Genomic DNA, 15,631 nt, shown 5'->3' with positions numbered 1-15,631 from the left:
ATGTAGGAGATTATAACATCGTGTGAATGTGTATGAGTGTGTATGAATGTTTGTGGTGGTCGGAGGGGCCGTTTGGCGCGATATGACAGCCACGCTCCCGTCAGTCTGCAGGGCAGCTGCGGCTACAGACGGAGCTACCACCGGGGAGAATGTGTGTGAATGAATAATGATCTCTGTAAAGCTCTGGGTGCCTAGAAGGAAGCTAAAGAAAACCATAACATTATTATTATTATTATTACTCTTTTTTTAATGTGTATTACTTATTTATATTACTGTTTTACCCCCTTCCCTGTGTGTGTGTGTGTGTGTGTACTTCTGCTACGTGAGTTTCCCCGTTGAGGGAGTAATAAAGGACTATTTTATCTTATCTTATTATTATTGCTTATTATCAAAAGTGGATAGTCTTTCCAGACTAATTTATCCAGCATTCTCCTCACCCATCTCAACAAGAATGACGAAACAATAAATCCAGTTAATTTTAGGTTCATATGGAGAAGTAGATGTCAATATATAAGAAAGATTAACATGGTCAAAAAATGTATTGTTCCTAATATGATTCCAAGTCATTCAATAGTATTTTTATTGAAAAACAGAGTATTTAAAATAAAATAAGTCCCGTCAATTGACTCCTGGCTCCCGGCTCCGCTTCCTCCCGGCTCCGGGAGGCACCGAGGCTCGGCGCGTACCTCCGCCGGGGCTCGGTCGCCGGGGCTCGGTCGCCGGGGGTCGGTCGCCGGGGCTCGGTCGCCGGGGCTCGGTCGCCGGGGCTCGGCGGCCGGGGCTCGGCGGCCGGGGGCTCGCCATCCGCGGTACTCCCGGGGACTCTAGTCCCGCAGCACCAGTGAGTATTTTGACCGGAGAGATTATAAAATACCGGACTTCGGCATATTTTACCGGACAACGGAAACCCTGGGGGGAAGTTAAATATTGCATAAATATATGCACGGGGAACTTTCTCCAGGGGAGAGCAGCATAATCGTGCCAGCCGGGATCAGACCGGGAACAGCGATACTAGCGGCCAGAGCGAGAACTGCAGGTCGCGTACGCGTTCAGTGTCTTTTTGAGAACGTGCACGTCGACGCGTCAAATGTACGCAGGATACGCAGGATACGCGAGACGTGACGTCACGCGTATCCTGCGTCTCGCGTACGCGTTCTGAACTGCAAGTATAAACGCGGCTTAAAGGCTGTTTAAAAACTTTACCGCAGATGGGATAAATGACCTGAGGTACCTGTTTGTTTTGGCCCTACAGGGAAAAGTGTACCTTCTCTTGGACGGGAGAAGCTGAATGCTGTGGCTGTCCTAGCCTACTAGGCTATGCTTGGCTGTCCTAGCCTACTAGGCTATGCTTTGGCTGTCCTAGCCTACTAGGCTATGCTTGGCTGTCCTAGCCTACTAGGCTATGCTTTGGCTGTCCTAGCCTACTAGGCTATGCTTTGGCTGTCCTAGCCTACTAGGCTATGCTTGGCTGTCCTAGCTTACTAGGCTATGCTTGGCTGTCCTAGCCTACTAGGCTATGCTTGGCTGTCCTAGCCTACTAAGCTATTCTTTGGCTGTCCTAGCCTACTAGGCTATGCTTGGCTGTCCTAGCATACTAGGCTATGCTTGGCTGTCCTAGCATACTAGGCTATGCTTGGCTGTCCTAGCATACTAGGCTATGCTTTGGCGAGTGGTCTTGTTGGTCAACCTGGGAGGGTCCTATTTAAAGATCTCTGAACTGGAGGAAGTGGTGAAAGCTGACGTCCTGGAGGTGGTCCGTCCCCTGGATAGCCCCGGCTAGCGGTCTCCAGTCTGGGGGGAAGACAGTAGCTTTGCTAAGATTCTTCCCAGAATCCTTTGCTGACCAACCAACTCTTAGTGTCAGTAATAGTCCTTAAGACACATCAACATTAAAGTAACGGTGATGATGCACGTTTAAGTCGGAGGTAAAGTTCACCAAAGGTGGAAAAGCGCTAGAGTGACAGCTAGTCGTTTGATGTCATGGACTGTCACTCAAAAGACCACGCCCCTAATTACGCACAAATATGTCACCTTACAGTTGTGATGGAGGTGAAATCCAGCTCTGGAGACCAAAACCGTTATCTGTTCTGGGCTTTAAATGTGTCTGACGGAGAACCGGCCCCCTAGTGGTTCAAGGAGGAACTGACTCCTCTTCTTGTGATGGGTGTCCTCCGTGTGGTCAGAAGTGGTATTGCTACAGAGGGGGGCTTTAAGTAGGATTAAGTTGATCTTTTATTGTGTTCTCTGTGATTTGTAGCCGGCGACGAGTTATAAACTATGAATACAGGCAGACAGAAGAACGGCAAGATGCAAACTCGGCCGGGAGGTTTGGTTCCTCCAGTTTGGTTCTTCTAGCTTGTTTTCTCAGGTTTGGTTCCTCTGGTTTGTTTCCTTCGGTTTGTTTCCTCCGGTTTGTTTCCTCCGATTTGTTTCCTCCGGTTTGTTTCCTTCGGTTTGGTTTCTTTGGTTTGTTTCCTCCGGTTTGTTTCCTTCGGTTTGGTTTCTTTGGTTTGTTTCCTCCGGTTTGTTTCCTCCGATTTGTTTCCTCCGGTTTGTTTCCTCCGGTTTGGTTTCTTTGGTTTGTTTCCTTCGGTTTGTTTCCTTCGGTTTGTTTCCTCCGGTTTGGTTCTTCTAGCTTGTTTTCTTCGGTTTGTTTTCTCTGGTTTGGTTCCTCTGTTTGGTTCCTCTGTTTGGTTCCTCTGTTTGGTTCCTCTGCTTTGTTTCCTCCGGTTTGATTCCTCTGTTTGGTTCCTCTGGTTTGGTTCCTCGGTTCGTCCCCAGAATCAGTGGCGCTGCTGTTGGAGCTGCTGGCAGCATCTGTTTTAATGTGTCTTTTATTTGTGTTTGTTCTCTTAAGCTGCATCATCGTCTTCCTCCGAAAGCCTTTTCATTTTTTCGCCTTCCTCTCAGCTGATTAATTAACATCTGATATCAATTTAACCTGACATCATTTTTAACATGCTTTTAACACTATTAAAAGTCTTGGCCAACATCCCTCAAATGTGTCTAAAAGAGTGTAACAAGAAAAACTTCACTCTAGTACTCTTTTCCTGGCTTTTTATTACAGTGTTTTTTTGCGCCGTGAAAAACGCTTCCTTTTCCCCCTTTCCTGTCAATCATTGCTCCGCTCCTCCTCCAATCCTCCTCCTCCTCCAGCCATACGCTCACAGCGGCGTCGGAGAGTTAAGCTGGGAGCGACAGGCGAAGCATGCACGCAAAAGCAGGAGGGCGAACCACAGCAAACAATCATAAAAATAAAGGCATGCAAGCAGCAGTCCCCTTATCTTAAGTCCAGTCAGTGGCCGCGGGTCTTCTTAGCAGTTTTCCTCCGGTGATTAGAACAAAATAGGCTCTAAACAGCTCCGTGTTAAGCCTCATTTATGGTTCCGCGTTAAATCGACGCAGAGCCTACGCCGTAGGGTCAGCGTATGGTGCGCGTCGCCGCGTAACCCTACGCCGTAGGCTCTGCGTCAGTGTAACGCGGAACCATAAATCAGCCTTTATGGAGAGGAGAGGAGAGGAGGCAGGGAGCTGGGTGGAGGGGGCGGTGATTTAGCGGGTCTATACGTAACGACCCGCCAGCAAACCAGATGCGCCGTTTTTGCATAGTTATGCTGAAAATCCCAGAAAGCACACAATACACTGAATGTTAAAAGTTCGTTGTTTTTTGGGTGTAATTGATGTCAAGACACACAAAATCAAGAAAAATGTGTTTTTCATGTCACAATACCTTTAAGGGATATTAAACTTTTCCGAGGCTTGTAGACGCTCCCAGACCACTTCTGGTCACTGGACCCGTTAAGAACTTCAAACCTGATCCCCTGGCATCAAAGTCTCCAGGTGTGATCAGATCCAAACCCTCCAGTTATTATCTGTGTAGCCGACGTCTTTATCTTCTATTTGCTATATTGCAGATTTTTACATCCAGTATTTGATTCTCTGCACATTTGTGTTGTTTCTGTGCTGCCGTGGGATCAGTAAAGTTTGATCTGGTCTAATCTCCACACATCAATGTGCACACGTCCTGCCTGCTGTTCCCACGCTACCAGGGTCAGCCTTCTGCCCACCAGTCCTGACTACAACTCCCAGCATGCCTCACTTCTCCTCATCACCCTCATCCGTTCCACCTGCCAAACAAACACCCTGCACTAACCGGCCCGTTGTGTCGGTTCTGTTTGGTCCACGTTTCATGTGAGTTTCAGTCTACACTCGTGTTTTTATCGTGATCAAAACATACTTGCTGCTTGAAAACTGACCGCACCTCATTTTTGCTTATGAAAACCAATTTGGTTGCTGTTGTTTCTAATTTCCAAAGGCACCAGTTTTGTAATGTGCTTAGTGTCGGAACTGTGTTTTGTTGAAGTTTGAGCCTTTTCCCTTTCATGTGACGTAGTCCTTGTTGCATGTTTTGCACATGAAGCTCATTTGTTCAGATTTTCAGTTTTTCTGAGTCTTAGTTTTGCATAGTTTTTTTGTAATGTTTGTTTTGTTTTTCCTATTGTTAGGATTTTATTTCATAAAATCCTAACAATAGGAAGGTTTGAAGGTTTGAAAGATTCTACACCGGTGTTTTTTTTTTTTTATTTCACCTTTATTTATCCAGATAAAAAACCCATTGAGGTCAAGACCTCTTTTCCAAGGGTGACCTGGCCAAGGAAGGAGCAGCACACGTCCACACACAAATAACAGCAATCACGTAATAAACATTAAAATGAGAGTGCAAACTGTTAGCGAATAAAGTGCAATAGTGGTGACTTCAATAATATGTAAAAAACAACTTCAGAGATAATTTTAAATTTAAGAACACAGGCACATGTAATTTAAAAACACAGGCACTGCCGAAAGGATTCCCGTTGTCATTTTTTCAGAAAGTGAGCGAAAGGCTTCAAAAGAAACCAGTTCAGGCATTTTCAGTTCATTTTTTTAAGGTATTCCACGCAGAGGGTGCAGAGAAACTAAAAGCTTTTTTTCCCGAGTTAGTCCGAACACGACTTTTCTCAGTTACTCTCAATGCAGGAACACAACCTGGTTTGTAGGACTAGATTGTTTAGCTGAGTTCTTCTTTAGGTGAAGACAAAGAAGAGAAACGGATTTTTTAAAACTGACTGTTTTTCTCACTGTTTTAGTGATCTTAGGTGTTTGCTAAGTTAACATCTCAAGTAAGAAACAATCAGCAGGATATATATATATGGCTGAAAGTGTGACATGTTTAGGTATTTTTAAACACAGATGTTTTCACAGATAAGCTTCAACATCTGCACCTATATCGTAAAGAACACCTCCCTTTTTAGTACAAATACGGCTGGATCGATGACAACCGGGTGCATTTTCTCTCCTACCTCTGTGGTTTGAGAAAAGTGTAAAACCTCCAGCTGGAAAATATTGTCCATGATATAATAAAGGCTTGTCTTAACATTTGATTCTGTTCACTGGTTTTCTTATGGTGCACCAGACAAAAGAACACAAGGATCTTTCACTGTCAATGTACATCCGTCTGCATCGTCTGCTCCCGTACCAGGGAGGCGTTCGTTAGTAACCGGGTAACTGGCCTTGTTTTCTAGCTACGTAAGAATGTCCTTGTGCTTTCTGGACTTCTCAATCTTCTTCAAAATCGTTCCTCGAAGCCGTCTCCTCCTCGTTCGTGTGCCTCATCTTTGGTGCGAGGTTAATACTAGCTGCTAGCGCTCTTAGCTGCACTCTCTGTTATGAGTCAGAACCTTTAACGTGTCTTTCTGCAGTTATTTACTGAAGCACGAGGCTCTTTCTTTCTTTGTGCCCGTGTCCAACTGTAATGAATTTAGAACTTTGTAAACGCAGCTCAAATTAGCATTTTGTTCACGGCACAAAAGCAAATAAATGACTGTCAGCCTGCCAAATCCCATTCAGGTGCCCAAATAAAAGCCTCCTCCTCTCTGGAGTAATTGCAGTTTTTGACACTGTTAAAGTACACAGCAGCTATTCAGCCAAAGTAATACGTTTTCAGACAAAAAAAAAAATGCTTTTCTCTCTGTATTGATTAGTCGAATGCTGCCGCGGCTGTTTAATCACAGCTCGGCTGTGAAAGAAGGTTCTGAACCTGATGAATGGAAATATTCAAATAGAAAAGAAACAAAGACGGAGAAAAGCTGATAAAAATGTTCATCTGCGAACCATAAATGTGCCTCGCGTATTCAGTTCTCTAGATATTTCATGGTTAGGTAGACTCCTCGCTTTTAATTGAGCTGAATTACAAAGTCTGTTTGTCTGAACGTGTGATTGTTTTCCGTCCATCAAGTCATCAACGTCTCTGCTTTGACGAGTAATTGGACGATTACTCTAACGATTATTTTTCTGTTTTTATTAATCAAACCATAATGTATCAAATTAATATAAAAAATAGTTCATAATATAGTTTATTCAACACAGTTTTGCAGAGTAAAATGAAAATATAGAATTAAATTATTCAAAATAAAAAGGCCTGTTTACTCTTACAGTCCAACAAAATTACAAAATATTAAATAAAATGCACTGCATTTTATCCAAATGTGTTAAAAATAACACATTTGGATAAAACAGTAATGTTTCACACTAAATTACATATTTTTATTACATTAACAAAGTCTAATCACGAAAGGAACCTTTCTATGGCGGGTGGAACTAAAAAAGATAGTGTCTTTGGTAGGAACCATTTTCCGGCGGCACTTTAGCTTCAGCTAACCAGTAAAAAAGCGTTTTTTCATGCCGGTAAACGGAGTTGTGACCAGAAAACATCAAATGTAGGAGCTGACCTTAATTTGATCATGTGACGTTCATTTTTTAAAATTATTTTGCTTATTTTATTAGGGCCCGAGCACTTGCAGTGCGAAGGCCCTATTGTATTTGCAGGAATTTTTATTATTATTATTATTATTATTAGGGCCCGAGCACTTGCAGTGCGAAGGCCCTATTGTATTTGCAGGAATTTTTAGGGCCCGAGCACTTGCAGTGCGAAGGCCCTATTGTATTTGCAGGAATTCTTTGTATTATTTTTTTTTTTTTTATTATTATTATTTTTCTGACAAAAGGAAGGCCTTTTTGCCCCCCTAAACATGCCCAAAAAGTCACCAAATTTTGCATGCAAGTCAGGCCTGGCGAAAAATTTGATATTTCATGGTTTGCATTAATGGGCGTGGCAAAATGGCTCAACAGCGCCCCCCGGAAAACTTTGTGCCTCAAGCCCCACGATACGATTTGACGTACATGCACGAAAATTGGTACACACCTGTATCATGGCACAACTTAAAGAAAAGTCTCTTGGCGTCATGCCCGAAACCGAACAGGATGTCGGCCATTTTGAATTAGTTGTGTCATTTTGGCGCAATTTATGCCATTCCTTCGGCAGTTAATACGGCCCGAACCTTAACGTGCACCCAGGTGTGTTATACATCAAAATGTGCGTCTCCATCCTCCGACACCACGCATTACTTTTCTCTTTCAAAAGCGTTACCGTGGCGACGCTAGATGCCAAAAAGCGCACCCCCCCTTGATCTGATTGGTTCAGACAGAAAAAACTTTGCGCCTCAAGCCCCACAATACGGTTTGACGTACATGCACGAAAATCGGTACACATCTTTATCATGTTGCTACTTAAAGAAAAGTCTCTTGGCGCCATGGCCGAAACCGAACAAGAAGTCGGCCATTTTGAACATTCTGAATGAATCGCGTAATTTTGGAGCAATATGAGCCATTCCTTTGAGAATTAATACGGCCCGAACCGTAACGTGCACCCAGGTGTGTTATACATCAAAATGTGCGTCTCTATCCTGCGACTACGCGCATTACTTTTCTCTTTCAAAAGTGTTACCGTGGCGACGCTAGATGCCATAAGGGGCGCCCCCCCTTCATCTGATTGATCCATATTTGATAGTTCCCCAAAAGTCACCAAATTTTGCATGCAAGGCAGGCCTGGCGATAAATTTGATATTTCATGGTTTGTATTAATGGGCGTGGCAAAACGGCTCAACAGCGCCCCCCGGAAAACTTTGTGCCTCAAGCCCCACAATACGGTTTGACGTACATGCACGAAAATCGGTACACACCTGGATCATGTCGCAACTTAAAGAAAAGTCTCTTGGAGCCATGGCCGAAACCGAACAGGAAGTCAGCTATTTTGAATTAATTGTGTAATTTTGGCGCAATTTATGCCATTCCTTCGGCAATTAATACGGCCCGAACCGTAACGTGCACCCAGGTGTGTTATACCTCAAAATGTGCGTCTCCATCTTGCGACTACACGCATTACTTTTCTCTTTCAAAAGTGTTACCGTGGCGACGCTAGACGTGAAAAAGCGCGCGCTTCATCTGATTGGTCCATATTTGATAGTTCTCCAAAAGTCACCATTTTTTGCATGCAAGCCAGACTTGGCGATAAATTTGATATTTCATGGTTTGCATTAATGGGCGTGGCCTAACGGCTCAACAGCGCCCCCTAGAATACTTTTATCTGCCATAACTTTTGAATGGTTTGACATAGGAAGTTGTGGGTGATGTCATGGGACTCTGTAATGAGTCCTCAAGCTTCGTTGGCCTTAATTAGCCCCGCCCCTTCTTCTGATTGGTTGTCCTTTTTTTAATGATAAAATCGCCGCGAGCCGCCAGTCGCTCTCGCGCTGACTCCCGCTTCCTGATTCAAACGTCTGCCGGCCCCGCCCCCCGACCAATCAGTGGCGAGTAGGGTGATGACGGCCCCGCCCCCCTACCAATCAGTGGCGAGTAGGGTGATGACGGCCCCGCCCCCCGACCAATCGGTGGCGAGTAGGGTGATGACGCTAGACGCGAAAAAGCGCTCGTCCCCTTCATCTGATTGGTCCATATTTGATAGTGCTCAAAAAGTCACCAAATTTTGCATGCAAGCCAGACTTGGTGATAAATTGGATATTTCATGGTTTACATTAATGGGCGTGGCCTAACGGCTCAACAGCGCCCCCTAGAAAACTTTTCTCTGCCATAACTTTTGAATGGTTTGACATAAAGAGTCGTGGGTGGTGTCATCAGATTCTGTATGGAGTCCTTGACCTTCATTGGCCTGAATTAGCCCCACCCCTTCTTCTGATTGGTTGTCCCGATTTTCTGCTATAACTTTGGAATGGTTTGACATAGAGAGTCGTGGGTGGTGTCATCAGATTCTGTATGGAGTCCTTGACCTTCATTGGCCTGAATTAGCCCCCCCCTTCTTCTGATTGGTTGTCCCTTTTTTCTGCTATAACTTTTGAATGGTTTGACATAGGAAGTCGTGGCTGGTGTCGTTTCTGATATGCTTATGGGGGGCGGTGGCCGTGAGTGCGAGGGCCCGTTCATCGCTGCTTGCAGCTTTAATTATTATTATTATTTTTTTTTTTCTTCTGACAAAGTGATGGCCTTTTTGCCCCCCTTAACATGCCCAAAAAGTCACCAAATTTTGCACCCAAGTCAGGCCTGGTGAAAAATTTGATATTTAATGGTTTGCATTAATGGGCGTGGTAAAATGGCTCAACAGCGCCCCCTTGAAAACTTTGTGCCTCAAGCCCCACGATACGGTTTGACGTACATGCACGAAAATCGGTACACACCTGTATCATGGGACAACTTAAAGAAAAGTCTCTTGGCGTCATGCCCGAAACCTAACAGGAAGTCGGCCATTTTGAATTAATCGTGTCACTTTGGCGCAATTTATGCCATTCCTTCGAGAGTTAATTCAGCCCGAACCGTATCGTGAACCCAGGTGTGTTATACATCAAAATGTGCGTCTCCATCCTGCGACTACACGCATTACTTTTCTCTTTCAAAAGTGTTACCGTGGCGACGGTAGACGCCAACAAGCGCACCCCCCCTTCATCTGATTGGTCCATATTTGATAGTTCCCCAAAAGGCACCAAATTTGGCATGCAAGCCAGGCCTGGCGATAAATTTGATATTTCATGGTTTGCATTAATGGGCGTGGCAAAATGGCTCAACAGCGCCCCCCGGAAAACTTTGTGCCTCAAGCCCCACAATACGGTTTGACGTACATGCACGAAAATCGCTACACAACTGTATCATGGCACAACTTAAAGAAAAGTCTCTTGGAGCCATGGCCAAAACCAAACAGGATGTCTGCCATTTTGAATAAATTGTGTCATTTTGGCGAAATTTATGCCATTCCTTCGGCAGTTAATTCAGCCCGAACCGTAACGTGCACCCAGGTGTGATATACATCAAAATGTGCGTCTACATCCTGTGACACCACGCATTACTTTTCTCTTTCAAAACTGTTACCGTGGCGACGCTAGACGCCAAAAGGCGCGCCCCCCCTTCATGTGATTGGTCCATATTTGATAGTTCTCCAAAAGTCACCAAATTTTGCATGCAAGCCAGAGTTGGCGATAAATTTGATATTTCATGGTTTGCATTAATGAGCGTGGCCTAACGGCTCAACAGCGCCCCCTAGAATACTTTTATCTGCCATAACTTTTGAATGGTTTGACATAGGAAGTTGTGGGTGGTGTCATGGGACTCTGTAATGAGTCCTTAAGCTTCGTTGGCCTTAATTAGCCCCGCCCCCTCTTCTGATTGGTTGTCCCGATTTTCTGCTATAACTTTGGAATGGTTTAACATAGAGAGTCGTGGGTGGTGTCATCAGATTCTTTATGAAGTCCTTGACCTTCATTGGCCTGAATTAGCCCCGCCCCTTCTTCTGATTGGTTGTCCCGATTTTCTGCTATAACTTCTGAATGGTTTGACATAGGAAGTCGTGGGTGGTGTCGTTTCTGATATGCTTAAGGGGGGCGGTGGCCGTGAGTGCGAGGGCCCGTTCATCGCTGCTTGCAGCTTTAATTATGGGCATGCCAAGTAGTGGCATGACCATATTGCAATCGTCCAGAATGGCCCAAAGGGCAATGCTGCTAGCATGCTAAAGTCGCAAAAGTCCCACTGCACACCAGCGGGTGTACAGCATGACCCCGCACTGATGTGGAAAAAAAAAATCCCCAAAAAGTAAAACACGGCCGAAAAAATGAGGAAAAACATGAAAATGAAGGCGATATATTAGTATCTAGAAAAGGTTTCCCTTTTCTTATTATGGGCATGCCAAGTAATGGCATGACCATATTGCAATTGTCCAGAATGGCCCAAAGTGCAATGCTGCTAACAAGCTAAAGTCGCAAAAGTCCCACGTCACACCAGCGGGTGTACAGCATGACCCCGCTCGGATGTGGAAAAAAAAAATCCCCAAAAAATAAAACACGCCCGAAAAAATGAGGAAAAACATGAAAATGAAGGCGATATATTAGTATCTAGAAAAGGTTTCCCTTTTCTTATTATTATTCTTATTATTCCGCACTTTTTTTCGTCCATTAATACGGCCCGAACCGCAACGTGCACCCATGCATGGCATACATCGTTGGATGCGTCTCCATCGTGATTCGATGGGTATTACTTTTCTCAGTAATAGGGGTTACCGTGGCAACGCTAGTTGCCAAAAAGCAAAAAAAAAGGCGAAAATTCCCGTGCTTATTGCTCGGCCGAACTTTATCGTAGAGACATCGTTCAAACTTTGAAACACTCGGCCCGATAGTCTTTAAAGGACCATACAACTTCATCATGCTAGTTATTACGGTTTTTGCGATATTTAACTTTCAATTTAAAAAAAAAATCACTTTTATTTTGGACGCTTGTTGCTCGGCAACGGTTTATCGTACAGACATCATTACAACATTGACCAACCCGGGACGCTTTGTACTGCAACATATTTTAGTCTCGTCATGCTAGCTATTACGGTTTTTGAGATATTTCACTCTTCTCATTTTGATGCTAACGGAACTTCGGATGCTTGTTGCACGGCAACGCAGTATCGTAGAGACTTGGTTCCAACGTTAAAAGACTCAGCTTGATGTGGACTACACCATAATGAGGTCTCATTACGCTGTCGTTTACAGCTTTGGAGATATTGAAGCTAAATTGTCCCATTCTATCCTATGGGGCTTGTTACCATGGCAACAAAAACCTAATGCTGCTCGGACCGCAATGTGCACCCATGCATGGCATATATCGTTGGATGCGTCTCCATCGTGCCTCAATGGGCATTACTTTTCTCAGTCAAAAGTGTTACCGTGGCAACGCAAGATGCCAAAAAGCAAAAAAAAAGGCGAAAATTCAGACGCTTATTGCTCGGCCGGACTTTATTGTAGAGACATCGTTCAAACTTTCAAACACTCGGCCTGATTGGCACTAACGGACCCTAGAACCTCATTATGCCAACTTTTAAAGTTTTTGCGATATTGACATTTCTTTTTTTTTTTAATTTCCGTTTGACTTTGGATGCTTGTTGCTAGGCAACAGATTATCGTAGAGACATGATACAAATGTTCCCCGACTCGGCAAGCTGTGATCTTCAACATATTCCAATTTCATGAAGCTGTGATTTAAGGAAGCTTTAATGTAAAATCCATGCCAAATGGCCCCATTCATTCGGATGGTTTTTTTTTACCACGGTGGAAAAAAACCCTATCCGTTAACGTAGTCTGAACCGGAACGTGCACCCATGCACGGCATACACCGTTAGATGCTTCTCCATCGTGACTCGATGGGCATTACTTTTCTCAGTCAAAAGCGTTACAGTGGGGACGCTAGACGGCAAAAAGCGCGCCCCATTAATAGCTATTGGGAGCACAGGAATGAATGCAATACAACCGTAAACACCTCAAACTGACATAGAACTGCCCCGAACACAACCACTACAGCCCTAAACCAAAGCGGCGAGAGGGGACGAATGGGCAGTAGGGCATGCCCATATCAAAATTTCCAGAAATTTTCTAGTTATTATTATTATTCTTATTCCGCACTTTTTTTCGTCCGTTAATGCGGCCCGAACCGCAACGTGCACCCATGCATGACATACATCGTTGGATGCGTCTCCATCTTGCCTCGATGGGCATTACTTTTCTCCGTAATAGGGGTTACCGTGGCAACGCTAGTTGCCAAAAAGCAAAAACAAAGGCGAAAATTCCCGCGCTTATTACTCGGCCGAACTTTATCGTAGTGACATCGTTCAAACTTTGAAACACTCGGCTCGATAGTCTTTAAAGGACCATACAACTTCATCATGCTAGTTATTACGGTTTTTGCGATATTTAACTTTCAATTTAAAAAAAAAATCACTTTTATTTTGGACGCTTGTTGCTAGGCAACGGTTTATCGTACAGACATCATTACAACATTGACCAACCCGGGACGCTTTGTACTGCAACATATTTTAGTCTCGTCATGCTTGCTATTACGGTTTTTGAGATATTCCACATTGTTCATTTTGATGCTAACGGAACTTCGGATGCTTGTTGCGCGGCAACACGGTATCGCAGAGACTTGGTTCCAACGTTAAAAGACTCAGCTTGATGTGGACTACAACATACTGAGGTCTCATTACGCTGTCGTTTACAGCTTTTGAGATATTAAAGCCAAATTGTCCCATTCTATCCTATGGGGCTTGTTACCATGGCAACAAAAACCAATGCATTTGTATGGGGGACCATGTGAATAAACAATCTGTTAATGCTGCCCGAACCGGAACGTGCACCCATGCATGGCATATATCGTTGGATGCGTCTCCATCGTGCCTTAATGTGCATTACTTTTTTCAGTCAAAAGTGTTACTGTGGCAACGCTAGATGCCAAAAAGCAAAAAAAAAGGCGAAAATTCAGACGCTTATTGCTCAGCCGGACTTTATCGTAGAGACATCGTTCAAACTTTCAAACACTCGGCCTGATTGGCACATACGGACCCTACAACCTCATTATGCCAATTTTTAAAGTTTTTGCGATATTGACCTTTCTTTTTTTTTTTTAATTTCCGTTTGACTTTGGACGCTTGTTGCTAGGTAACAGGTTATCGTAGAGACATCGTACAAATGTTTCCCGACTCGGCACGCTGTGGACTTCAACATACTCAAATTTCATGAAGCTGGGATTTAAGGAAATTTTATGTCAAAATCCAGGCCAAAAGGCCCCATTCATTCGGATGGGATTTTGTACCACAGTGAAAAAAAAAACCTATCCGTTAACGTAGCCTGAACCGGAACATGCACCCATGCATGGCGTACATCGTTAGATGCGTCTCCATCTTGCCTCGATGGGCATTACTATTCTCAGTCAAAAGCGTTACCGTGGCAACGCTAGATGCCAAAAAGCGCGCCCCATTAATAACTATTGGGAGCACAGGAATGAATGAAATACAAGCGTAAAAACACCTCAAACTGACATAGAACCACCCTAAACACAACCACTACAGCCCCAAACCAAAGCAGCAAGAGGGGACAAATGGGCGGTAGGGCATGCCCATATCAAAATTTCCAGAAATTTTCTAGTTCTTCTTCTTCTTCTTCTTCTTATTGTTCTGACAAAAGGAAGGCCTTTTTGCCCCCCTAAACGTGCCCAAAAAGTCACCAAATTTTGCATGCAAGTCAGGCCTGGCGAAAAATTTTATATTTAAGGGTTTGCATTAATGGGCGCGGCAAAATGGCTCAACAGCGCCCCCTTGAAAACTTTGTGCCTCAAGCCCCACAATGCGGTTTGTCGTACATGCACGAAAATCGGTACACACCTGTATCATGGGGCAACTTAAAGAAAAGTCTCTGGGCGTCATGTCGAGAAACCGAACAGGAAGTCGGCCATTTTGAATTAATCGTGTCACTTTGGCGCAATTTATGCCATTCCTTCGGCAGTTAATACGGCCCGAACCATAACGTGCCCCCAAGTGTGTTATACATCAAAATGTGCGTCTTCATCCTGCGACAACACGCATTACTTTTCTCTTTCAAAAGCGTTACCGTGGCGACGCTAGACGCCAAAAAGCGCGCCCACCCTTCATCTGGTTGGTTCAGACCGAAAAAACTTTGCGCCTCAAGCCCCAGAATACGGTGTGACGTACATGAACGAAAATCGGTACACACCTGTATCATGTCGCAACTTAAAGAAAAGTCTCTTGGCGCCATGGCCGAAACCGAACAGGAAGTCGGCCATTTTGAACATTCTGAATTAATCACGTAATTTTGGAGCAATATATGCCATTCCTTCGAGAATTAATACGGCCCGAACCGTATCGTGAACCCAGATGTGTTATACGTACAAATGTGCGTCTCCATCCTGCGACTACACGCATTACTTTTCTCTTTCAAAAGTGTTACCGTGGCGACGCTAGACGCCAACAAGCGCACCCCCCCTTCATCTGATTGGTCCATATTTGATAGTTCCCCAAAAGGCACCAAATTTGGCACGCAAGCCAGGACTGGCGATAAATGTGATATTTCATGGTTTGCATTAATGGGCGTGGCAAAATGGCTCAACAGCGCCCCCCGGAAAACTTTGTGCCTCAAGCCCCACAATACGGTTTGACGTACATGCACGAAAATCGCTATACACCTGTATCATGGCACAGCTTAAAGAAAAGTCTCTTGGAGCCATGGCCGAAACCGAACAGGAAGTCGGCCATTTTGAAATCTGATTGGTCCATATTTGATAGTTCTCCAAAAGTCACCAAATTTTGCATGCAAGACAGACTTGGCGATAAATTTGATATTTCATGGTTTGCATTAATGGGCGTGGCCTAACGGCTCAACAGCGCCCCCTAGAATACTTTTCTCTGCCATAACTTTTGAATGGTTTG

The 15,631-nt window shown here is 44.3% G+C and overlaps 1 protein-coding gene across 2 annotated transcripts in view; it reads left to right on the top strand.

Moving 5' to 3' along the window:
• mgat4c (mgat4 family member C) overlaps positions 1-15,631 on the top strand; it is a 262,852-nt gene that overhangs the window by 28,748 nt on the left and 218,473 nt on the right. The window contains exon 1 of one of the 2 annotated variants that reach the window (XM_061722441.1): positions 4,153-4,191. The exons of the other annotated variant lie outside the window; for it this stretch is intronic. The gene's annotated coding sequence lies outside the window, so the exon portion shown is untranslated. Of the gene's footprint in view, positions 1-4,152; positions 4,192-15,631 lie in introns of those variants that run through there. 2 annotated transcript variants of the gene reach the window in all.

This window comes from Cololabis saira, chromosome 5 (genome assembly GCF_033807715.1).
Source record: "Cololabis saira isolate AMF1-May2022 chromosome 5, fColSai1.1, whole genome shotgun sequence".
In the NCBI taxonomy this organism is placed as follows: Eukaryota; Metazoa; Chordata; class Actinopteri; order Beloniformes; family Belonidae; genus Cololabis; species Cololabis saira.
Note: the sequence above shows the minus strand (reverse complement) of the source record. Positions and strands in the feature narration are given on the sequence as shown.